Source organism: Chrysoperla carnea, chromosome 2, assembly GCF_905475395.1.
Source record: "Chrysoperla carnea chromosome 2, inChrCarn1.1, whole genome shotgun sequence".
NCBI lineage: Eukaryota > Metazoa > Arthropoda > Insecta > Neuroptera > Chrysopidae > Chrysoperla > Chrysoperla carnea.
The window spans coordinates 90,053,634-90,079,678 of NC_058338.1; the positions used below are offsets into that span (position 1 = coordinate 90,053,634).

The following is a 26,045-nucleotide window of genomic DNA, read 5'->3' on the forward strand; positions in this document are numbered from 1 at the left end:
TTTAGACCAGAAATGGTAATAACTTTTATTGTAGATAATTAAATTACCTACTTTTTTGTAAACTAATTTTTTTTTGTATCACTAACCGTTTATGACTTATACAACTATGACGATTTACTTATTGAATATTTGACCGATATGTCTTCTAATGTTAGTTGGATGGATTGATATGTCTTTTTCAATATTGACTTAAAATGGTCATTTGAACACTCTGTGTGAATTTCAGCTTTTATACTTTAACGTGAGAGAGCTCGGGTATTGCGCCCCTGATTACCTGCTACCTACCGAAGGAACCGTTAGTCAAGGTTTGTAGCCCCCAAAGATTGGTACCTACACCAGTGAGAATACGCAAAAAAAATTTCAGCTTTTTTACTTTAACGTATGTCTGACAGGCGCTGGCTCTTACTCTAGAATGGTTAAAGTTACATTTGAATTTCAAGCACTGCGATTATACTCTTTACTCTATCAATTTGAAATTTGGATATGTTATAGGTACTCATATTCTATCTGCCCTGGTTACCTGGTTTATTTTTCGAAAATCCTGTTAAGATATAGTGGAATAAAAAAAAGTACCTAAGTGTGAACAATGAAAATTAACAGGATTTTTGAAAAATAAAACCAGTGCAGATAGAATATGAGTACCTATAACATATCCAAATTTCAAATTGATAGAGTAAAGAGTATAATCGCACAGTGCTTGAAATTCAAATGTAATTTTAACCATTCTTATCTGGAAAACTGCTTTTGTTTATAAATATTTTTTTCCACCAATGAATATTTAAGAAGAGTCTTAAAAAAATTATACGTCATTGAAAAAAGTGTATAGAACCGGCTTTAAATTCGAAACGTAACAGTCTGTATAGCGCTGGAATATGTTACAATTACAAATAATATAAAATAGTTTTGTAATTATTAAAAAAATTTGCTTTCGACCCTTTGGTAACATCACACACACATGAAACAGCTGTAAGAAACAAAATTTTTCATTTTCAAAAGACAGGAATAAAACAAGTGAAAACAAACAATTGACTGAGTAAATTGTTGAAATACCTTGTATATAAAGTGTTGAATGCCAGTACTTGCAATATTTTTTATAAATTAGAATAGTTTAAAAAATCAATACAATAATACATCTTTTTGTCCGCTATTTATTTGGTTTTCGAAAATATCGAAAATTTGTGAAAGTATTTTCTGATTCTTTTCTTCGTTTCTCAAGAATCTTTCACAATACCACTGGTTTTTATAGTTTTGGAGAAAGCAGTGAGGTTTTCGTAAAAATGCTTCAAACAAAAGTTTATTCCTTTATAAGGAACAGTTTTTATATTTAAACTTTTATTCTGTCTCTACAGCAGGCATGAGCAAACAGGACTTCTGAGAGACTTCTGTAACTGAAATACGAGTAAGACAGTAACAACCTAATCAATGACAACCAAAAATACGAGTAAGACAAAGACACATTTTTTTCTACCTATCTCATTACGATTAGAGAAACTGAGATAGGTAGAAGAGTTGTATACCCGTCTCGCTTCTTCGTCTATGAGCAATGCGGACTTGGATAAAGAGACACACAATAAAGTTTATGGCACACAATAAAGTTATAACAATGGTGACTTCGACTTAAAATAACTCGTCCATGCCTACTCTAAGGGCTTACAAGATGGGTCCTACAGTCCCAAGAGCTTGACTTATATTGCTCATTCAGAGCCTAAATGGCCGAGCGGTCTAAGGCGCTAGTTTTAGAACGTTTTACTATTTAGACTTAGGTTGCGGGTTCGAATCCAGGCAGCGGCAGTATGAACAATTTATAATTAATGGGAGTGCAGAATTGATCACATTGTCATCGCTTGGATAAGAACGAAGTAACCGACTCCACCCACATCAAAAATGTAATTGTAAATGTTTGTAATTTAATAAATAGAGAGTAACAAATAATGATGTGGGTGGCCTCTGTGATTAGACATGCGTCGCAAAAACGGAGGTTAAACCCCCATTATTATTATTATTGCTCATTCACGAACTCGACCTCATTTTTTACACCCTTTGCAGGTTATAAAAATTTCAGCTTGATATCTCTTTTCGCTTTTGAGTGAGTTATCGTGACAGACAGACAGACTGACAATCGGAAATGAAGGTTTGCTCGATGCATCAATAATTTCCAACTTTACAAACATCAGACTAAACTTAATATACTATGGTATATATTACACATATACAGGGTATAAAAATTGTTGATTAAGAAAATCATTATTGCTCAAATCAACATTAAAAGTTAATTTTCGGGAAAAATCCTTACAAAATATTATTTTAATAATAAAGTTTTCATGAAATGATGTAATTATACTTTTCCCACAAATTGAACATCGAACAACTTTTTTGCAAGCCCATTTAATATCAGTGTGAAAAATTATATTAAAATGAAAAACAAAGGCTTCGTTAGAGTTTAAAATAGTCTAGACATTATTGTGTTTAACTTTTCGATTCAGTCTTGCCTATTCTAAGTACCTATATAAAGGTCTAATTTGACAGTACTATTAAATCAAAAACTGAAATCAACATTGATAAAATGTTTATTATGTTGCAATTCTTTTATTTTTGTCCGTCCTATTTTAACATGTTTTATTAACAATAATAATTCTATAAAAATGATATTATTCATATTGTGCAAAAATATAATAATATCAAATCAAATTTAAATTCACTGAACTCGAAACAAAATTTTATAACGCTGAGCGAGTGAAGTTTGATTGATTGAATTAACAAATAAACACCAGAAAGATTTATTTGGGCAGCTACTTCAATTCTTGAAGCATGAATTATGTCAAATTATGTTAAGCGTTAATTCTGTTTATTATTTTATCTTAAGGTATTTCAATACCAAAAAAATTGGAGATGAATCCAAAAATTTGAAATCTTATTTATCAGTTCATCCTTTAAAAAGTCTTTTTTGAAAAATTCATATCGATTCTCTGAACAGTTTGGGAGAAAGGAACTATCAAAGTTAAAATTGATTAATTAAATTTGAAATTTTTGTCAAAATCATTTTCATTTCAACTCTTTAAGGTATTTTGATACCGTAAATTGAAAACGAAACCGAGATTTGAAATTTTATTTATCAATTAATCATCCTTGTGTCTTTTGTGAAAAATTCATATCGATTTTCTGGACGGTTTAGAAGAAGAAAGAAAGTGTTTAAAAAAAATGCACAGTACTTAATTTTAGTAAAATTTTAAAGCCAAAAGCTTGAGGAATATTGATAAAAGTTTTTTTACATAAATGGTAAAACATTTTTAAAAGAACTTATTGACTAAAAAAAAAACAACATTTATTACGACTCATACACCATCATGTAAAAAGGGCTGTTTTTAATAATTAATTTCTCGTAAACCGTACAGAGAATCGACTTGAAATTCATACCGAAAGTGTATTAAATACTCATTAATTGACACACAAAATTTCAGTTTTTTGGTAACACTTTCGTTTTCTTATCAAAACACTCAAACAGTTAACTGTGTCAAAAGAAAAATGACCCATGTGGATTGTAAAGCAAAAGCTAAATATAACTCGTCAAATATGGGCTAGTTCACGTTATGAAATTTTTCGAGTAAAAAAAGTGCTATTTTTGGCATTCAACCATAAGTTATCATGTGAGTCAGATTTACCCGATTCTTAGTTTTACAGTACAGTGTACAATATTTGAATATTTGATTATGAAAGAATCTATAAATTATTTAAAAAAAATAAAAATGACAATTTGTATTGATAGATAGACTGAAATGAATATAAGATGACAGATGACATATATATAAAAAAAATATGATTGTGACCATAAAATATTCAAACCAACAAACCAAGTCGTCATCATGTCAGTCAGATATTATAAGGTCAAGTACTGTCAAAAGATCACACATAAGACATTCAAAACCGCAACATACATGTGTGTAAAAGTATACATTGGGTTTTCCATTAAGAGTGTGAGAACTTCAATGAAGCAAACGTGTAGAAGGAAGTCACCATGTAACATGACGTAAGAGCGTGTCAAATTTTGGTCTATTTTTTATATCTTGATATTTATGGGTTGGGAAATTTCCCTTTTCGTATTATGACGGTGTCACACTGACCGGTGAAAAAATATCCAGTTACAAAAAATCAATACCAAAACAACTTTTATCCAAAATAACTGCGAGGAAATAACCATGAAACAAAACCGTGGCAAACCGATACTTATTAATACTGTATCGACCATTTTCCCGATAAAAAAAGGACATGTTAATCACATCTAGTCATCAACTATTATTCGATTAAAATAATAGCCTTGGATTAGAAGGAGATTGCGATTGACCAACCTCCACCTTGTGTTTCACGAACTTACCGTGCCTTTAATGGAATCAAATAAGCACTGTTTGTAGATTTTAGCCATTCGCCAACCTTACGGTCTCCTTTCTATCCATGTGTTGGCCATACCTTTCATGGGATCAAGTCTATCCTGTGTTTAGGTGAAATGTTTGATCTTCGGGTTGGTCATCATTGGCCCAAATTATTTTTGATACCGGCCTTTTGGTCATGGAGTATTCAGCCACGGATCATTTTTAAAATCGTATATTTTGATCTAGTAGTCAGTGCTTACATAATAATAAAATTAGAAGGGTTTCAAAAACCCACACAGTTACCAAAAAATTCATTTGGTTTTAGAAAATAAGACCACTAGATGAGACTTCCGCCAATTTTTCAACTCCCTCATTGATAAACAGTGATTGATATTTACGAAAAAATACTACTAAATAAGTACTAAGATGGGTCCTACTAAATAAATACTAAGATGACCCAATTGACGTATGCTGCTAATTTACGAACTCAAACTAGCTCTTTACATCTTGAATACGTTATAAAAATTTCACATGTACCAAAATTTTGTTCGTACCATCATTATTTTTAAGCATTACAAACTTGGGTTAAAATTGGTATTCGCTCCGAGCGTGAATTTCGTTTCCATGACAACGATACACTACTTTAATTATAGAATTAATGGATGCATATATAATTGTGTGGATTGCATTGAAAACTTACATTTAAAATTTAATATTCTTGTTTCACAAATTTAAATAAATAATTACGATAATTAACATTTGAAAAATAATATTTGTACAATTTGATTTCTTATTTTCACAATTTTTAATGCATTAAGTTTAATTAATTAGTGTTTTTCAATCATTTTAATTTGACAGTTTCTATATCATTAACATGTAAATAATTGCAAATTAGTCATAACAGCCCACTTTATCTCCAAAATTTTTCACTTAAAGCGCTGGCATCGATTTTATTATCCCCACCATGACTACGCACACAACGAATACCTAAATGTATCTCATTATATATTAAATGCGAAAGTAAGCATGTTTATTTGTTTATTTGTTTGTTACGCTTTCACACTAAAACTAGCGAATGGTTCTTGATGAACAGCAATATAGCTCCTACTTCAGAATAACACATGAGATATAATTTATAAAGATATATTAATAAAAAAAATATTTTCAAATTAATTTAATTTGTACCATAACTTGTAGATTTATGTCAAAGTAGTCATTTGACATTACCATAAATTACAGATTTCACGGCCATCTTTTCTGATATACTCAATGAATAATTACTATTATACATTTAAAAAAATAGAAAACCATACATATATTTTACCTGTGTAAAACAATCCTTACCATTATTTCGAGTGTTATAGAAAGGGGATAAGCGAGAGCAATCTTTACCAATCTATACTTTTAAACCCAGCGAAGCGGGGGGGGGGGGTAGCACTCTAGTATTTCATAAATACAGGATCAAAAATTGTAATCTGTTATACAACTTCATGTATTTAAGAACAAAATGAGGACTATCTTGATGGAAAACCCATAAGATATTAATAAATTTATTTTATAATTTGCATTTGAACATTTATATTGAATGATATTGTCACTGTGGTAAGACATTACTTGTCGTCTAATAATTTTATACACAATTATTTATTATCGATTATGTGATTTATTCGTTTTTAACATCTTTTATGTACTTGATTATGAATACTTTCTCATGCATTTGAATCAAGATTATGTTGGCAACTTGTTTATTTATTGCGATTCAGGATAGAAAAACTGGAAATTTTTCTAGATTTTTGTTTATCAGGTTTGTCAGTGGTGTTTTCCATTACTGCGTGGAATATGTCACAAAATAATTTATGATGACGTAAATAGTATTTTAAACAGACTTAATTAATATAAACAATAGCATTATTTTATTTTTCTGAAAAACCTATAATCAAGTCATGAAAGCATTTTTTTTTGCTGTCCCTCAAAACTAAGAGTTTTGGATTTAAACGACATAAAAGCTGACAAAAGGGAAATTTTCATCTCTACGAAGTATGCCTTAAAATTCGAAATCTGTAAGTTCGTACTTAAATTATAAAACAACTCGTGGCAGAAAGAAAAACTAGACTACAATAAGCTAATGCTCACTTTGAATAAGCCCCGAGCTTGATTTGAGAAGTATATTCGTTTTGATAACAATGACGAAGTTTCCGAATTTTTCGTGTGCGTAATCTAACTAATCGAAAATTCATTTTTCGAAAAAGAAATTTTTTTCATTTTTGCCTTATTTAATGAATGATTTATCAGTCTTGGAAAACGAAATTAAAGGGTCCTGTGAATAGTCAAAGGTGTGGCAAAAGTCATTCTTAGGTAAAATTTATCCTAAATTTAGAAGTGTTCTAACAGGGAAGTTCTAATCGCGAAACTAACAAAATTAATTGTTGTATCGTCAATATAGAAAAGCCGAAAAGTTTAAAAATGTACAAAGTACACACCAAGGGTCACTTTGGAAATTTTAAAAGTGAACACTTGTTTTGGCACGTTGAGCACTTTTTGTGTGAACAAAAATCATGGAACTCGCATCATAGTAACCGTCATCGGAGTTTTTTAATTTAGGTAGTATTTATAAATCAATTCCTGTATATGATGTTTGAAATTTTGAATTGACTAGTGAAAACAAACAATTGACTGAGTTAATTGTTGAAATACCATGTATAGACAGTGTTGATTACTCTTTCACATTACACATATAGTTACCTATACATGTAACACATATATAACTGATAATTCCATATTAATACCTACTATAAAATTTGTATGTAATGTGTGCCCTCGTGATTAAACAGTGATGGTTACAAAAAAATGTTTCAATAAAAAGTGGTTAATTTTTATATAAGGAACATTTCTTACACATAAACTTATGTTCTATTTCTAACGGTTTACAAGATGGATCCTACGGACTCAAGATCCAATTGACCTAAGTAGCTCATTTACGAACTCGACCTCACTTTTTACGTCCTAAGTACGCTGTAAAAATTTCAGCTTGATATTTTTTTCGTTTTTGAGTTATCGTGTTTATAGGCGGACGGACAACCGAAAATGGACTAATTAGATGATTCTATGAACACTTATACCAAATTTTTTTTGTAGCATCAATATTTTTAAGCGTTACAAACATTGGACTAAACTTAATATACCTTGGTATATTTCATATATACATGGTATAAAAATAAATCATACCTAAACCTATCTATGTACCAAAAAAAAATTTATCGCAACGTATATTGAACAAAATTAGTAAAAGTTAATATTTTTTTTGAAGGCTATTTGATTGAAATGTTAAATTATAAATATGTTTTTTTGACAATTTAGGTAGTGAGAGGGCGTAGCAGTGAGATGTGTTTTGAAATGTAAATTTAAAAATGAATAAATTTTAATTTTATTATTATTCAGATTTCATTTTAAGTTTTTTTTTTTCAAATTGTTCATACAGATACACACACATATATGTATATGAAATGAATGAGACCTTCGGCGCTTATCAGATGTAGATGCTTTTAAAAAATAATTTTCAAATTTAAATGTTAATTAAATGCACAAAGTAAAATTCAATAAGACTGTGAGACTTAATTAATATTTCCTTGTATTTATTTTGCTTATTTATTGAAAATAATATTATATCGAGTAAATCGGGAAAAAATGGCCCAGATGTTATAATAGGGTACTTTCGGTAGTGAATAATAAATTATGAAGTTTGAAAAAAGTTAAAATTTATGTAAAAATATACTTAAATATTCTAATTTCGAGTCATAAAAGCACATTTTTCTTTTATTAAATTAAAATTGAAAATCGTAATTTTTAAACTGTATATCACGTGACCTAAAACGCGGACAAGCTCTGATGTGATGTCATATCGGTATGAACTATAGACCATCAGTTAGTTCAGTGTAGATAGCTGGGTATACTGGGAAATACTGAAATCCTTGATAAATTGGATAGTTATTTCACTGAAACTTAAAAGCGATTCGAAAAAGGGCCGAGCATTTAATATAAATAAACTTCCGTTCTAGCCTATATCTCCCTAACTATTTATTAATTCTGTGTTCACTTATTGTTTTTGCTGCAATTAAAGATTCAATTTGCATAGCAAACAAAACAATTGCTTGATCTTTTTTGGAAGTAAACGTGAAAGAAAAATGTCAGAGTAGAAATGTGGAAGATTTCTAAAAATTAATGCAAGTCCAATCCAGATCAGAGTTTCAACTGATTTTCTGGCTAAACACAAGTCTTATAACTTTTGTATTTAAAAATTTTAAGAATTGGGAAAAACCGAGTAAAGATATACAGCCTTTAAATACATAGAGTATAACAGTGAAATTTATAAAATTTAAAAAACTCGCTACAAATATTTTGGACTTGAAATATAAAAAATCCTAAGCATGCACTTGAAGTATAGCTAAAAAGATTCTCCATTTAATTACCTCAAAAAGAAAAAAAACAAGCAATGCCACCGACAGGGTTGTCAGATGTGGTGATAGTGGCTCCTAAATAGCCGATCAGGCGACATAATTTTATTGTTTGGCTACTGATAGTCAAAGTGGCTATTTTCCTTTTTATGGATTTTTGTCGTTTTTTAGATTGTTTTCGAAAAGCAATTCTATCTCAAAATTAAAATTTATGAATAAATAAATGTATTTAAATCGTCAATCGTATTATTTAAATTTTTTAATAAAAGAAAAAAATAATGTTTATACTTTCATTTAAATATTGGCGCTTCGAGAAACAGCTCCGTAATTTGGCTTCTTCGAGAAACAAATAATCTGGTAACACTGGTCACCGACAGGCAGGCAGGCAGACATTCACACCCGTCTTTTTAATTCAGGGGTTAAAAATCATTATAAACATATTCAATTAATGAGCACAGTATTATCAGAGAGCAACATAAACTTTTATCATTATCCTCTTTCAGGAGAAGTCGAGTAAAAACCATAGAGATGATGCAGATAGAAAACGCTAGCCTGTAAGTGGATGCGACATGTATGACGAAAGAGAAGACTATCTGTGAGTTCCCCTGAGTCCTTGTCATAATTATATGTACATTATAATGTACTAGTGTATTACGTATAAGTATATGTATTAGACAAGAACACAGGGGAACTCACTGGCAGTCTTCTTCTCTAGCACTCATAGGAAAACGTAACTTAAAGAAGTCCTTCAGACTTTTGTATCTAAAATACGAGTAACACCGTGACAACCTAACCAGTGACAACCAAAAATACGAATAAGACAGATAGACAACATTTTTTTTCTACCTATCTCATTACTGTTAGAGAAACTGAGATAGGAGAAGAGTCGTATACCCGTCTCACTTCCTCCTTTATTAGCAATGCGGTCTTGGGTAAAGAGACACACAATAAAGTTTATGGCACGCAATAAAGTTATAACAATGGTGACTTCGACTTAAAATAACTCGCTCATGCTTGACTTACAGACTAACAGACCCCTGGCGTTTTCTATATGTATTATCTCTATGGTAAAAAGACATCCTTTATACACAGAGTATAAAAATAATTATAAATATAATCAACACGTTATAATTAGATATGCAACATTAGCTATTTACAATGAAATAATTGCATAAATAAAATATTATTAATATTTATAATTACTAACTAGTAAGTAGTTGTTTAGGATTAAATATCAATGACATAAGTAGGTAATTATAGTAAACACATATACTTTATGTACGTACGATTTAATATAATCAAATAAATAAAAATATTATTAAAGAAGGTATTTTTTTAATTATATTAATCATAAATTAATTCTTACTAATCAATAATCAATTGAAATTGTACAGGGTTATTTATTGATATTCATTGCTTTTATTATATAAATGTTAACATACATTGGTCGTTTATCACAAATTCGTTCACATTTCAAACTAAATATGGACATAAAATTTTGAATAGTACTTAATGTAATTTGAAAATACGTTTAATAAAATCAACAGGGCCGGATTTAAATTTCTGCCGCCCTGGGGCACTGAAGAAAATGCCGCTCTATGACTGAAATTTTATTTTAATAGGTTTGATATCTTATTTTTTAAGAATTAGCATAACTAATTAATTGCAGAAAAAAGAACCGCTTCATAACGAGCTGACTATCTGGTTGCAGATAAAGATTTTAACGCAATTCTTTTTTCAGTATGAAACTGTAAGACTTCCCAGCGATGCGTCGATGCAGTAAAAAAGGTGTATAAAGTTTGTACCGTATGAAAAATGAAGCAGCTTCTGGGGCGCATTCTACTGCGTGAACTCCAACTAAATTCATAGAATGAGCAGCACATAAGGAGCATGTTCTGCAAGATATAATTTCATGAATTCTTGCCTGTAAGCCCGAATAAATCCCTGATACATTATTCGCGTTATCATATGACTGACTTTGACAATCTGAGAGATCAAGATAAAAAAACTCAAGAACAGATAATACAGCAGCTAGCAAATCTTCAGCTTTATGTCTAGAGTTCTCAATAAACATGAGAAAAAAAATTTTTTTAATTCTTCAAAAAAAACTATATTAGTTTATCAATTCCAGAAAAAAAAAGTATCAAATTTTATTTGTTCAAACCTTTATGGAAATAAATTAATTTTATTTTAATAGTTTTCACTAAAATTTAATATATTATAATATACAAAATTTTAATTTGATACATAATTCATAAATTATATTTCTTGAAAGATAAAATGTTTATTTAAAAGAATTAGTTAATTATATATTGTATAGAAAATGTTTTCTCACTTTCAAAATTTTGCCGCCCTAGAAAATTTGCCGCCCTGGGCACTAGCCCCGACTGACCCTAGTGTAAATCCAGCACTGAAAATCAAACTAAATATCTAAATGGAAGAGGAACTCAGGGGAGGGAATCCCCATTGGGGGTGGTATGTATCAAATAAAAAAAAGTTCAAAGTGGTTTTTTTTCGACTTTCTAGCTTTAAAATTAAAAAAATTTTAAAATAGTATATTATTTGCTCATTCAATCAAATAAAAAGTATCCATCTTGTAAACAAACCATTAGAGACAGAACAAAAGTTTAAATATAAAAGCTTTATCTGGTAAAAGTTAGTTGTTACTTAACTTTAATTAAAAATATTTTTGTTTAAACATCACTGTTTACTGGTGAAGGTGCAAATTAGGACCAAACATTGATGTCTCTTTAATTATTTTTAAATCAGCAACTTTTGCACTTTCTTTAGGGAATGCGAACTCAACCTCTTTCAGGTATCCCAGATGTAATAATAACCTAAATTTTATCAAGTGAAATTTACAAAAATTTACTCGCACTTGAAACGTATCTGAGAACACTTTCCGTTAAATTTCCTTCTTCCTTAGAGCCTTCTCCAAACTGAAGCGATTTTGAGAAGCATCACCTATTTTTAAGTTGTTCCGGATACGGAACCCTAAACTTACACTTAGCTAAGAACACTCCTCATTAAATTACCTTTCAAACAAAGCAAAAAATTTCAAATCGGTTCATTCGTTTAGGCTCTATGATGCTACAGACAGACAGACATACATAGCGGTCAAATTTATAACACCCCCTTTTTTGATTCGGGGATTAACAAAAAATAAAATATTCCAAATTCGACCGCCTTGAAATCAGATATTATTTATATTGAATTTCATATTACATTTAAAAATAACTTTATACTTTTTAGTACTATTTTAATAAAAGTACAACAAAATTTTAATATTTTGCATAAAATACAAAAAATGCTTTCTAATAACACTGTATAATATAAGTATCTAAAAGTAATGCATACATATTCTACCTATAAAATAGCCTCAAAGTGTATATCTTATAATAAATTTAATATACCCTCAAGCAATTTTATTTACTGTATGTGCTATTCACAATATATTTTATTAATTAATAATCATTGAGAAAAATAGATTTTTATTCTTTATAATTTATCTGAAAAATGATGTCATCTAAATCTCACGATCTTTTTGACATTTGTATAGATAAATATATTTTATTTATAATTTTTATCTGATATATGTGTATTTATGTTATGTACATTACCTTTACCTTACCTAGTAAGTTTTAGAGTAGATGGTTTGGGTGCTATCATTAACATAACTGAATAAGGTTGAAATGGATCCAACAAAAAATTATATCGTTGGTAAAATTATCTATTATCGAACATGAACGGATACACAGAAAAGGAGTTCATGTGACAATCAGGTGATCATTTTTTAAATATCACAAAAATTGCATATCTAATCGAATTTTTGTGATAGAAACTTTTCATCAGATCAGCAAAGAAACTCTACTTTTTGGTCCAAATTACTGCGTTTTAAATCGGACAACAAAACTTCATTATGATTTTTTCAAAATGATTTTATTTTAAGCATTTAATTAACTTCACTTGTATGCACATACCCAAGCCTGATATAAAGCAATTAGTGAAGCTACATGAATAAAGTGTTTGTAAAAATAAATTAGCAATTACTTAAAATCCAAAAAATTTTAAAATCAATATAAATAACGATAGTTAATTTCTTTCGTGAAAGTGTTAGAAACTAGGCATTTATTTAATATTTAAATAAAAGTTATTCAAAATCTTATACTTCAATAACCTAAAAATAAAAATAACATTTAGGTATTAATTTAATCTTTGAGGATTTAAAATTTAAAAATTATTGTGCAAAGTTTGAAGTGTATTTATCCGAAAGTGTGGACTTGAAAGTGCTTAAAAAAAAAAAAATAAAATAAATTGGGTGAAGGAAAGTCATCTAATTTTTAAAAAAATCTTAAAACATAATTAAAAAAAATAAAAAATAGTGGGTCATTCAAATAATTGAAGTTGATTATACAAAACTATATTGTTTGTAAGTACCAGTGTGGTTGTGTGGTTAAGTGATCGGACTTGAAAATAATACACAGTGACCATTGAAGGTTCAAATCCATCTGAAGTAAAAAAATTTTGTTTTAAGTTATTCTTTTTAAATTATTTTTGAAAGAGCAGCGGATCATAAAATATTGTTATTATATACATAAAAACAAAAACAAAAAATTAACAATGAATTTAGAATTGATATTAGAAGCAATACAAAAATCAGAATCGAATGTTAGACAAGATTTAAACAATATTAACATTAATATCTGCAATCAAATTCAACAAATTAATGAAACCCAAGCCTTGTTTGCAAAACAACAAACTGAATTAAGCAAAAAATGGGAAACTTATGACGAAGAACGTCGAAGGAAAAATATTGTAATGTATGGAATTATGGAATCTGAAACAAACTACTTCGAATTAGATGCGTTGATAAAAAAAGTATTAAAAGAAAATTTGGACATAGAATGTAATCGGCTTGATATAGATTTTGTCAAAAGATTAGGCGAAAAATCTGTGGGAAAATGTAGACCTGTATTGGTTGGATTGACAACTTGGGGCATGAAGCTAACAATATTACAAAGAAAAAAATACCTCAATGGAACCGATATCTTTATAACAGAAGACATGTCACAAAAAACATTACAAAGACGTAGAGAATTAAGGCCAATTTTAGAAAAATTCCGAAACGAGGGCAAAAAAGCCATCTTCAAAAAAGATGATTTGTGGATAGATGGGATTAAATGGAATGAAAACAATTTTAAATATCAAGAAAATGATAAAATCAAATCACATATCATAAATGATAAAAAGAGGCCTAATGAAAATAGCCCCGAAAAAAGTTTTACAGTAAAAACAATTGCACGAGAGTCCAAAAAAAAACCACAAACCGGATCTCTTTCACAAACATCTATTTCGAACTTCGCAAGAATACGATCTAATTCCATGGGTTCTTCAACAGCAAATAATCTAAGTAATGAAAAAGAAAATGAAAAATCAAATAAACTACAAAAAGGTACATAGCCACCATCCGAGGTTCCCGGTATTGAAAATAAGACGAAAAGAATTTGTCAAACGGATAAGCACATGGACTGGATAACAAAAAATAGATATAAACAATTTAACAATCTCTCAAGACGACTGGTAACCGTGAGAGATCATAACCAAATACCTCCTCCCAATATAAAGGTAAAGCAAAATGCTGAAAACACACGAAGAGTAGAACCAAAAACATATATATGCACACTTAACGCACGTACTTTAAAAACGGAAGATAGAATGATCGAGCTGGAAAACGCGTTAAATAAATTAAAATGGGATGTATTAGGTATATCAGAAATAAGAAGAAATTTTACAAAAATAGAAGAAACTGAAAATGGTAACCTATTTCTACACTCATCTGCGATAAATGGGCAATATGGTGTTGGTTTCCTGGTAAATAAGAAATGTAAAAATGACATTGAAGAATTTATACCAATTAATGAAAGAATAGTTACGCTAAAAATAAGAATTAACAAAATGGTAATATTAATTATTCAAGTACATGCCCCAACAGCTGTATCTCCAAACGAAGAAATAGAAGAATTTTATAACAAATTGGAAGAAACTATTAAAATATATAAGAAAAGAATATATTATTTTATAATCATGGGAGATTTTAATAGCAGAGTGGGGAGAGCTAATCCAGGAGAAGAACACTTGATAGGGAAATATCATTTTGGCGAAAGAAATGATCGTGGTGAAAATTTATTAAACTTCGCGTCTAGTCATAATTTAAAAATTGGCAATACCTTCTACCAAAGTAGGCAGAATAAAAAATGGACTTGGTTATCTCCAAATAAAGACAAGTTTGAGTTAGACTACATTTTGATAAAAGATCTAAAAATTATAAATAACATTGAAGTGTTGAATCGTGTTGAATTTGACACTGATCATAGAATGTTGAGAGCATCTTTGGCGATGAATTCTAAACATACCAGAAAAGAAATGCATAAACAGAAACAAAGTTTGTTTGTAAATAATATAAATAAAGATGAGTATACCGCAGAGATAAGAAAAAATCTGGATATACCAACGGATGAAAAACATATTCCTACAAACCAATATTATGATCTGATAAAAAACGGCATTATCAACAGTGCTAAAGAATCAAACAAATGTATGCAAAAAAACATCAAAACAAATAAGTTAACGGAAAAAACTCTCCATATCATTGCCAAACGAGAAGAAATGAAAAATATTAATCCGAGAACATCCGAGCTAGAAAAGGAATATCGTGAAACTAAAAAGCTTGCTAAAAAGGCTATACGTAAAGACATTAAGGCCTATCGTGAAAAAATTATTAACGATATTCTAGAAAAGTGCAATTCGTCAACTAAAAAAGTTAACAAAGAACTCAACTATAAACGCTCGTGGATAAAATCGCTTAAAGATTCCAATGACCAAGAACAATTCAATCGCACAGAAATAAATCTTATAGCCACAGAATTCTATAAAAATCTATACAGCCATGAAAGGGAGTCAGAAATACTAGAAACAAAGTTTGATCTTAATATTACTGATGAAGAAATACCCCCAATTTTAAATGATGAGATAGAATTAGTATTGGAAAATTTAAAATTAGAAAGAGCAGCAGGGCCAGATGGAATTACAAATGAACATTTAAAGTTTGCCAAAGATGTGTTATGTGAGCCGCTGAAAATTCTATTTAATAAAATATTAATAACTGGTAAAATTCCTGAAGAATGGCGGTTGACAAAAATTACACTAATTCATAAAAAAGATGAAAAAAATAATATTTGTAATTATAGGCCAATTAGCCTCACATCAGCTGTTTACAGAGTCTTTAGCAAGGCTATACAAATACGAATTTCTCCAATACTAAATGAATACCAATCTCCAAACCAAGTTGGATTCAGAAAAAATTTTTCAACATTGGACAACATCTTAACTATAAATCAAATTATTGAAAAAACAACAGAGTACCAAAGAACAATATATATGGCCTTTATAGACTTCAATAAAGCATTTGACTCTGTATTTCATAAATATATGATATATGCGTTATATAACAGCGGATTACACTTCAAATATATAAATCTGATCAAAGAAATGTACACCAATAATAAGATGTATGTAGAAACAGAAATATCAGGACCAACTTTTGAGCAAAATAGAGGTGTGAGACAGGGTGATCCCCTGTCCGCTGATATTTTCAACTGCATCCTAGAAACTATATTCAGACATATGGAATGGGATAGTTATGGCTTAAATATAAATGGAGAGTATCTATCCAATCTCAGGTTTGCAGATGATGTAGTAATCTTTGCTGAATCAGCTGAAAAGCTGGAGACTATGTTAATGGAACTAGCTACAGAGATTAAAAAAGCGGGGCTATCCATCAATTATAATAAAACTGCAATCATTACCAACGGTACACACAGAAAAATATCAATTGAAGGGTATGAATTGAAATACACCGAAGATTACATTTACTTAGGACAGCTAGTTAGTTTCGTCAACAAGGAAACAAAAGAGGTGCAAAGAAGATGTATTACAGCTTGGAAGAAATTCTGGTCCTTAAAAGAAATTTTAAAAGGAAACTTTCATTGGACAATTAAGCAGAAAGTCATGGATACATGCATCTTACCGGTAATGCTCTACGGATGTCAAACTTGGTCTAGGAAAGACACAACAAACACAGCAATAGGAGTGTGTCAAAGAAAAATGGAAAGAGCAATACTAAATATACGACTACGCGATAAAATAACAAACAACAGTATCCGTCGTAAAACAGATCTTAAAGATGCGGTCTTCATGGCAAAAAAACTCAAGTGGTCTTGGGCCGGTCACATTCTAAGAACGCAAGATGACCGATGGACTAAAAAACTAATATATTGGACACCTAATTACTGCAAAAGAAGGCAAGGAAGGCAGAATATAAGGTGGATGGACGAATTTAAACGCTATGCTGGTAACGAGTGGACCAGATTTGCAAGGGACAGACATGCGTGGAAAAATGCCATAAAAATCTTGCCAGCAATCTAAAAACATAAAAAATTTAAAATTACTTTTCCTTAAAAATGGAGGAGAGGCCCATACCCACTTAGTGGGTCCAGTGGCTAATTATTATTATTATTATTATTGTATGCACATGCCCAAGAATTTAGCAATATTTCACCTACTGCCACTGAAATTTTGCACACAAGTTTGGTTCTCGTGGCGATCCAATTTTTGGTAAGATTGATGTTTTCTCATCGCTTCCCCCATCATCCCTAGATGCATCTCTAAAGAGTAAAACACGAGGAATATATCGATTTCCATGTATATTTTCGGAACTCTTTACTAAAATCAAATTTTCGAGATTTTCTTGCATCAATCATTTCAGAAAGTTTAAAAATCAACAAAATTCTTTTAGATTTGCATTCTCCTCGTATACGACAGTACCCAACTTACCTAGTCTACATTTATGGTAAGTAAATAAATATAATATTTGTTGTAATTACAACATGATTCATCATTTTGTGTCATCGTTATTGTCAATTTTCTATACTTTATTATTTTTGTGACATTTCTTACTAACTAGTGTGCATGCAGTCATTGAAATAAATGTTTTATTATTATAAAAAATTATTAAACATGTACAAGTACAATTATGGTAATATATGAGAAGTTTATTTTATTTTAAATATTGTATGACTTTATCTATTCTTTAATGGGCTAATAAGGAGCTTGTACTAACTTTTTTTTGGAACAGTAAAAAATTTAATATTTTTATATAACAAGTGAAAACAAACAATTGACTGAGTTAATTGTTAAAATACTATGTATAGACTGTGTTGATTACACTGTCACATTACACATACATACATGTCACACATACATTACTGATATTACCATATAATACATATGTATTATACAATTTACGCCTATTTTGCGTCCTCGTGGGTAAGCAGTGATGTTTACGAAAAAACGTTTCAAACAAAAGTTGTTTATTTTTGTATAAGGGACATTTTTTATATTTAAACTTTTGTTCTATTACTAGCTGTTCTACGGACCCATCTTGTAAGACCTAGTTGACCCATGTTGTTCATTTACGAACTCGACCTCACTTTTTTCGTCCTAAGCACGCTATAAAAATTTCGGCTTGATATCTCTTTTCGTTCTTGAGTTATCGTGTTGACAGACAGACAGACGGGCAGACAACCGGAAATGAATTAACTAGGTGATTTTATGAACACCTATATAAAAATTTTTTTGCGTAGCATCAATATTTTTAAGCGTTACAAACTTGGGATTAAACTTAATATACTATTTTTATTTCATATATATATGGTATAAAAAAAAACGTATATTTGTTTCAAATTTTTGTGTACTTTATATAGTACAAGATCCGAATTAAGGTCGACCTTCACGCATCTGTTTACCGAATGAAAGTTATTTTTTATGAAATATAAAATATTTATAAATATCCCTGTAGTGAGTTGCCTAAAAAAATATGGTCAAGACAACTTTAAATAAAAATATCAAAACTTGGAAAGCTTGTAAACTTCTTTTTTGACTGATATTTTGTGGACAATCATATTTGCAATAAAATTATCTTTATTTAGATATGCGAGTCAATGAATTAACAGATGAACGTAATTACTAATCACAATCTGTATAAATGCGATAATAGTGAACATAAACAGGCAAACAAAAAATTTTTGTTTACAACTAGAAAAGAGATGATGTTTTTCAAACTTCCGATTAACTTAAAAAAGTAAGTAACGGTTCTTTTTTTCAAATCTGCTTTTGACATCTGACTCATAGATCTGATTTTGATATCGTATCTTTCAAACACACACATCCTTTTCAATGGTTTTTTAGAACGTGTATTCACAAAAAATAAAAGAAAAATCTGTTATTATTTTTACCTCTTTTTGTCAAAGGCAATGTGGTTATTAAGAAAATTGAGGTTATAAGTGTGGGCGGGGTGTGATGTTACTGGAAGTCGTACTGGAAATTAATTTCTCGATTTTTGTCTTTTTTAAAAAATTTTTTGCCTTTCGAAACTCAGGCGACGGTAAAAACACCTGCAAAGAAGTGGATTTAATATAATTTGTTACAAAATCTTGTTTTCCAAGGGCTTCTGTCATAATCATTTATTGTAGAATAAGCAGACAGATCTCGGTGTTGATGAATGAACTTTTTTGAAAAGTTGATCATATTTTCAAATTGTAGGATCATTACGGTTCTGAACCACTTCATGAAAACTCAAGATGATTTCAAGTTCAATTGAATGTGTTTGTTTTGTAGATATCTAAAATTTAAAAAATCGCTTAGGTAGTTAATAAATTTGCAATTCCATTTACGATTATTAATCATAAAAATTATATTCATGTACCAATAAAATATTTTATGATTTCATAAAGAACCTTTCAAATCATATTTTGATTTATAAGGTAGGCTATAATCACTTTGGTCACACAATAAGGAACTATTATTATTATTATTTTTTTATTTATTTTATAATATTTATAGAAATAAAATAAATAATATGGGTATAGTGAATATATACCTCTCTCATTTAAAATAAACTATTTTTATTCAGTTAGTTAAGTTTAAGTTCATATATAAAATAAATATGACATCATAATCAAAACCATTGTGTTGTCATACAAATGTTATATGTCTTATATTGATGTAAAAGAAAAAAATTTATGTACAGAGTGTAAAGTCAGTCCAATCCAATATGTCCAAAGAATCCTATATCCTTCAAATGACAGATCAATGCAGTTATTGATTTATGCAACTTATATGCCCTAGACCGGGTATTTAGAGGATCGATACATGGCAACTGTATATTATCGTGTCTTGAAATATATGGTCTCGCCATATGTTATGCAGTACCTTAGAAATTGGCAAAAGCTATTAAAAATATATCGTATAAAGTATCTTTTCATATAAATAAGATTCAATAAAAAATTTAAAGAAATCCAGGTCTAATCGATTCGTTTGTTTCTTTATGTTTCAAGAAAACCTATACATCGCCTCTTTTCTAATTGCTTCACACTTGAAACATACCTAAGAACACATTATCTTTCCCTAATTAATTTTTAAATTAACGTAGAAAGTTTCCTAACCGAGTTCCAGATTACTGAAACGCATTTGAAAATATTTTCTTTCTTTTTTATTAATTTTCCAATCCGCCGATCTGTTTGATTCTGTTAATCTAGAGTATTATAAATCTTGAAAGGTTGAACTATTTGTTTCTTAGTTGGGGCTGATAAATTTTTGTTCAAGCATTTTATATTATACCTATAGCTAATGTACGGGTTAGAAGAATACTATAAATTTTGATGAAATTGGAGGATTGAAAAGAACAAAATATTGGAAATCTCTGAATAAGCAATACAATAAAATATATCCCACATCGAAATTCAAGAATAATTTTTTTACAGCGCAATTTATTAACTACCTTGAACGTCCAAAAAACAGAGGCGACAGTTTTAAAATGTCAATAAAAAACCGTTTTTTTCTTTTCTTTCTATTTGTGTATAGGATCAAATAGGTTTCAATTTCTACAACAAATTCAATCATCGTAAAAAGCCGGAACAAGCATGGATGCAATTTTAGTATTTCATATTGATAAAACTATGAAAATAATTATAAAAGTAACTAACTGAAAATAATTCACGATGTACAAAAGTTTCGCGAGATTTAAATATTATTGGGCTGCAGTTACACGATTATTTCAGACAGATTTGTCTGAAAACAAGTGAAAACAAACAATTGACTGAGTTTTTTGTTGAAATACCATGTATAGAAAGTGTTGATTACTCTGTAACATTACACATATACAACTGATATTCCCATATAATACATACTATACGATTTGCGCATAATTAGCGCTTTCATGGGTACACAGTGATGTAAACGAAAAAATGTTTAAAACAAAAGTTGTTTATTTTTTATAAGGAACATTTTTGATCTCTAACGGCTTCATCTCTAACAGTTTACACAATGGGTTCTACGGACCCAAGGATCTTATTGACCAATGTTGCTCATTTACAAACTCGACCTCACTTTTTACGTCCTAAGCACGCTATAAAAATTTCAGCTTGATATCTCTTTTCGTTCTTGAGTAATCGTGATGACAGGCGGACAGACGACAGACGACAGACGACAGACGACAGACGACAGACGACAGACGACAGACGACAGACGACAGACGACAGACGGCAGACAACAGACGACAGACAGACAGGCAATGGGAAATGGACTAATTAGGTGATTTTATATATACACCTATACCAAAATTTTGTTCATAACATTAATATTTTTAAGCGTTACAAACTTGGGACTAAACTTAGTATACCTTGATATACATATACATTTTATAAAAATCATTGTACAGATGTTTAATTGACTAAGTATTTGTATAACATTCTGTATATTTATAATTCAATATAATTAATTTTATAGTTTATAAAAATTTTATGCAATTCTTTGAATAAAATATTGATTTGAAAAAGTTTATTTTCATTGAACTTAATTGGAAATACCTGATTAAGATTATTTAAGGTGATATATCTTAACTACTACGCTAGTCGATTATTCGGAATTCTAATTGATTAAAGTGGATTATTATGAATTCTCTCTGATAATATAATAAAATTAATTGCTATTTTATGGAAATCACATAGTCAATTATAGTAATTTATGGTAATTTTGAATGAAATTATTCCGAAAATTCCCGTGTTTATCAAAATTATCTCACATCCACAAAAAAACAAAAATTCAAAAGAAGCATAAATTTTTTTGTAGTTAGGGAAAATTTATGGCCAAGAACTTTGTATTTTCTACAGAATCTGCTCCAATATAAGAAATCGATTGTGGCTTTAAATTTAAGCGATAAGTATCGACACATCCAAAAATCAAGGAATCATGGCTTAACTTTTATTCTATAATAATCCTGACTTGATCGCTTTAAAATAGACCAATAACATAGATAAAATTAAAGTAAATTCGAAGTAATGTGATTAATTTACCGCCCCATTAATTATAATTGATCAGACTGCCGGTACCTGGATTCGAACCAGCAAACTCGCAGTTAGTAGTCAAACGGTTAAAGACGATTGCACTTTTACTCGCTCGTCCACAAAGCCAGTTTAGAAGCAATGTTAACTTGCGAGATTTTATTTTCTTAGCTTGATACAACGTTTTTCTTCACAACAGTATTTATTTAAATATGGAGAATTTACATAAAATTTTCGGTTTTTTTTTTTTTTTTTTTTTTTTTTTTAAAATAGTTTCAAATTACCTACTAGCTTTTATAATTACTTCGGTTCAATTTTCATAGTCTCATATATATTAATTATATATTTAGTCTCATATATATTCGGATCAATTTTCATAGTCTCATATTTATTTTTTGAATAGATGAATTCAAATAATTCAAAACTTGCTTTCAAAAATTACAGTCTTATACTTCTATAGGAATATATAGGAATAGGTGTTAATAGTTAAAATAGATTTTCTCAAAACCAACAAATTTACTAAGAGAGTTCTAAAATTTGGAATATTTTTTCCTTATTTTTTTGTGAAAATAGTTTTTCAATTATTAAATACTCCAATATACTTATTCTTTTGATACTATCCTGTCAATATCCATGTGCTAGCTTTATAGACCTGCACTTGACAATCGTAAATGTAAGTATATTATGTTTCGTTTAGTTAGAAACTTTTTTTTTTACAAAAATTTGTGTAAAATTATAATTTATCAAAGTAACAGGTGTGTTTGTTTCTATCTATTTTATAAAAAAAATGAGACAAATAGCACGTTGAAAGCTCCGCCCAAGCCTTACAGCATTTGATTCTGCTTGGGTTATTTTTTTATACTTGGAAATCAATAAAGCGATTTCAATAAAGTTTTATCCTGGAGGGTCTTCTAATTTTGATTTTATTAACTATATATAATTTTCGCTTTCGTTGTTATATAACTTATTTGCATTTAAGTTTGTTCTATTTTGAACCTATTTTGTCCTTATAAAGTAAGTAATTACCATTTTTGATCTAAAGTGCCCGGTGATGAAGATATTGCCTAAAACGGTTTTCCTTTAATTGGAGGCACTCCCGCGCTCATTTTTGTAAGGACTTTGTGTATTTACATTCAGTATGTGATACTGAATCTATTTAAGTAAAAAAATAACTCCTGTATTTAATGCATTAGGTATTATTGTGACCAGAAATCATGGGAAGTCGGATATTCACCAAAATCGTTCAAAGTAAGTAAATAAAATCGCATGTAGCGTAGCCAACCACACACACTTTTGATAAAAAGACATCGGTTTATTGTTCTATTCATGATTTGATCTGCATTATTTTTATATACGTATGTGTTTTTTTATCCCTACCGCATCGATTTAATTTTTTCAAAAAAAATTTTTTTTTTCGTAGAATCGTTTATTTGATTCGTTTTTTACACACCTTTAAGAAATTTTCAAGGTTGTGGTCGCATTTGTCTATTGTTTTAATATCACTTTAATAATAAAAATTCGAAAGATTTTTCTTTGCGAGGTGGGATTGTGTTAACGAAGATTTAAGGCTTGCCTGGATTGTAATCTAGTACAATTTTTTTCGAATAAACTAAATTCATGTACCTATACCTAAATTCTAAACAAGCTAGTTAAAATTTTAAAACAATTGAAGTGAATTGTTTTCGAATCGCTTGATAAAATCAAACTTTTCAATATTTGCACCAAAAAAGCACACAGAAATTACTGGATTGAAATAAACGTGTTTACTTGGCTCTTGATGATCTTTTAACGATTAAATATTTCATAGTCTTAATAGGTACTTGATTTACGAAAATAGGTGTTTGACTGTTTTAAAAATGTTTTTGAACCACGAAAATTTATACTTGCTACCATAATAATTAAGAACATATTTTCTTGTAACCAATACTCTTTTTTATAGTGCGATCTTGTGAAATGATGTCACCAACGTCCTTTTTACAATTTTTCACATGTGAAAGTTAAATACAGAAAACTGGGTGATTCCATGAGAAAGAGTACTATGAAATTACTATTTTTGATGGTAAAAATACTTTATTACCGTACCAAAGCTATAGTACTTTTAAATTTTAGTATCTTAAGTTTCTAAACAATAGTTTTTCTTCGTAAATGTTAAGCTTTCATTAAAATTTCATTAATAATGTTTATGAAAACGTTACAATTCCAATTATTTTAAATTTTATTAATGACTTTTTGATTCTCATTAATTGTACTAAAAAATATCGATTAAGTACACTTGAAATGTTTTTGAAGTTCCTAGCTTGAGTCCCTAGATTTATTTTGAAATACAACTATTTTGCAATCTAAAGTGACGGTCGTGTCAGTAACGTTTTGTTCTAATGTGTCATTCTCCAGTCATTTTTGTTATCTACGCCCGAGAAAAAAGAAGTACTTTCCTCACTCAGTATGAGTAGAAAAAATAGTTCATTACCGCCTTAGTGTGATAATGAATTTATTCCAGCACTAGAGCGGTAACGAATTCTGTCTTCACTTAGTATGAATGAGAAAAATATTGCATTACCGCCCTAGTGAGATAATGAATTCATACCAGCACTAGAACAGTTACGAATTCAGTTACTATAGTCACTTTTCTAATTTTCTATTTTTCTCAATAAGCCATGACAAATTTTAAATCAAAATTATCGTTTATTTTCACATTTTAAAGGTGTATTGTCCAACTTGTGTGTCGCAAATTTCACAGGCAATGTAATGATAACTAAAAACTATAGATCCTACATAGAAAAATATATTCAAAGTTTAAAACACTCTCAAACACGACTTCCTTTTGCATGCATTGAGTTTCATGAGCACATTTTTACTACAGAGAGATAAAAATAGAATCAACCACTAAAACCGTATTCATAATATACGCAAAATAAAACGCATTTTGACTCAAGTATTGGTCCCATATGGAAGCATCCAACCAACTAACAGATTTTTGGATTTTTAATATGAAAGTGAGTTTTTAAAATTATTCATGAAATCCCTAGGATAAAAAAATTTATTTCAAAAATTTCATTATATACATTTACTCAAAATGTACAATAAATCTTATATTGAATAATATGGTTATAACATGACAGTAAATCAACGGTAAATAAATAACACACTACAACTAGAATGGTGCACACACGTAGGGAGTTTTAGTTTCACATATAATATGACCGAGATATCAGATATGACAAGGTCATTTGTCAAGTGTATATTCTCTCCCTAATCTGGTTGTGACATATTTCATTTCTTGTTTATAATTGTATTATAAACTTTATAACATCACATATAGTCGCAGAAACAAAACACTAAAAACAGTCAAAGTTCGAAAAATTTTAACAGTAAGTCGAATTTCAATGCGGTTTTCGGAATTCGATTCGTTAGAGCGTCACGAAATTTTGTAGCCTAACTGATGGTCTTTGACTCATACCGCTGTGACATCACAGCAGGGCTTACCCGCGTTTTAGGTCACGTGAGTGACCTAAATACAGTTTAAAAATTACAATTTTTAATTTTAATATTTTAAAAGAAAAATGTACTTTTATGACTCGAAATCAGAATATTTAAGTATATTTTTACATAAATTTTAACTTTTTTCAAATTTCATAATTTATTTTTGACTAACGATAATACCCTATTCGGTTAATAGTGATGAAAATGATTTCAAATATATTACTCGAGGATTTTATTCGTGCTCAGCGACCCCAAAAACCCTTGAGTAACGAATTTGGACCGATTATATAACG

At 29.4% G+C, this 26,045-nt stretch overlaps 1 protein-coding gene across 1 annotated transcript in view; it reads left to right on the top strand.

Annotated features, from left to right (window-relative positions):
• LOC123293030 (zinc finger protein basonuclin-2) overlaps window positions 1-26,045 on the top strand; it is a 657,524-nt gene that overhangs the window by 181,898 nt on the left and 449,581 nt on the right. The window lies entirely within an intron of this gene.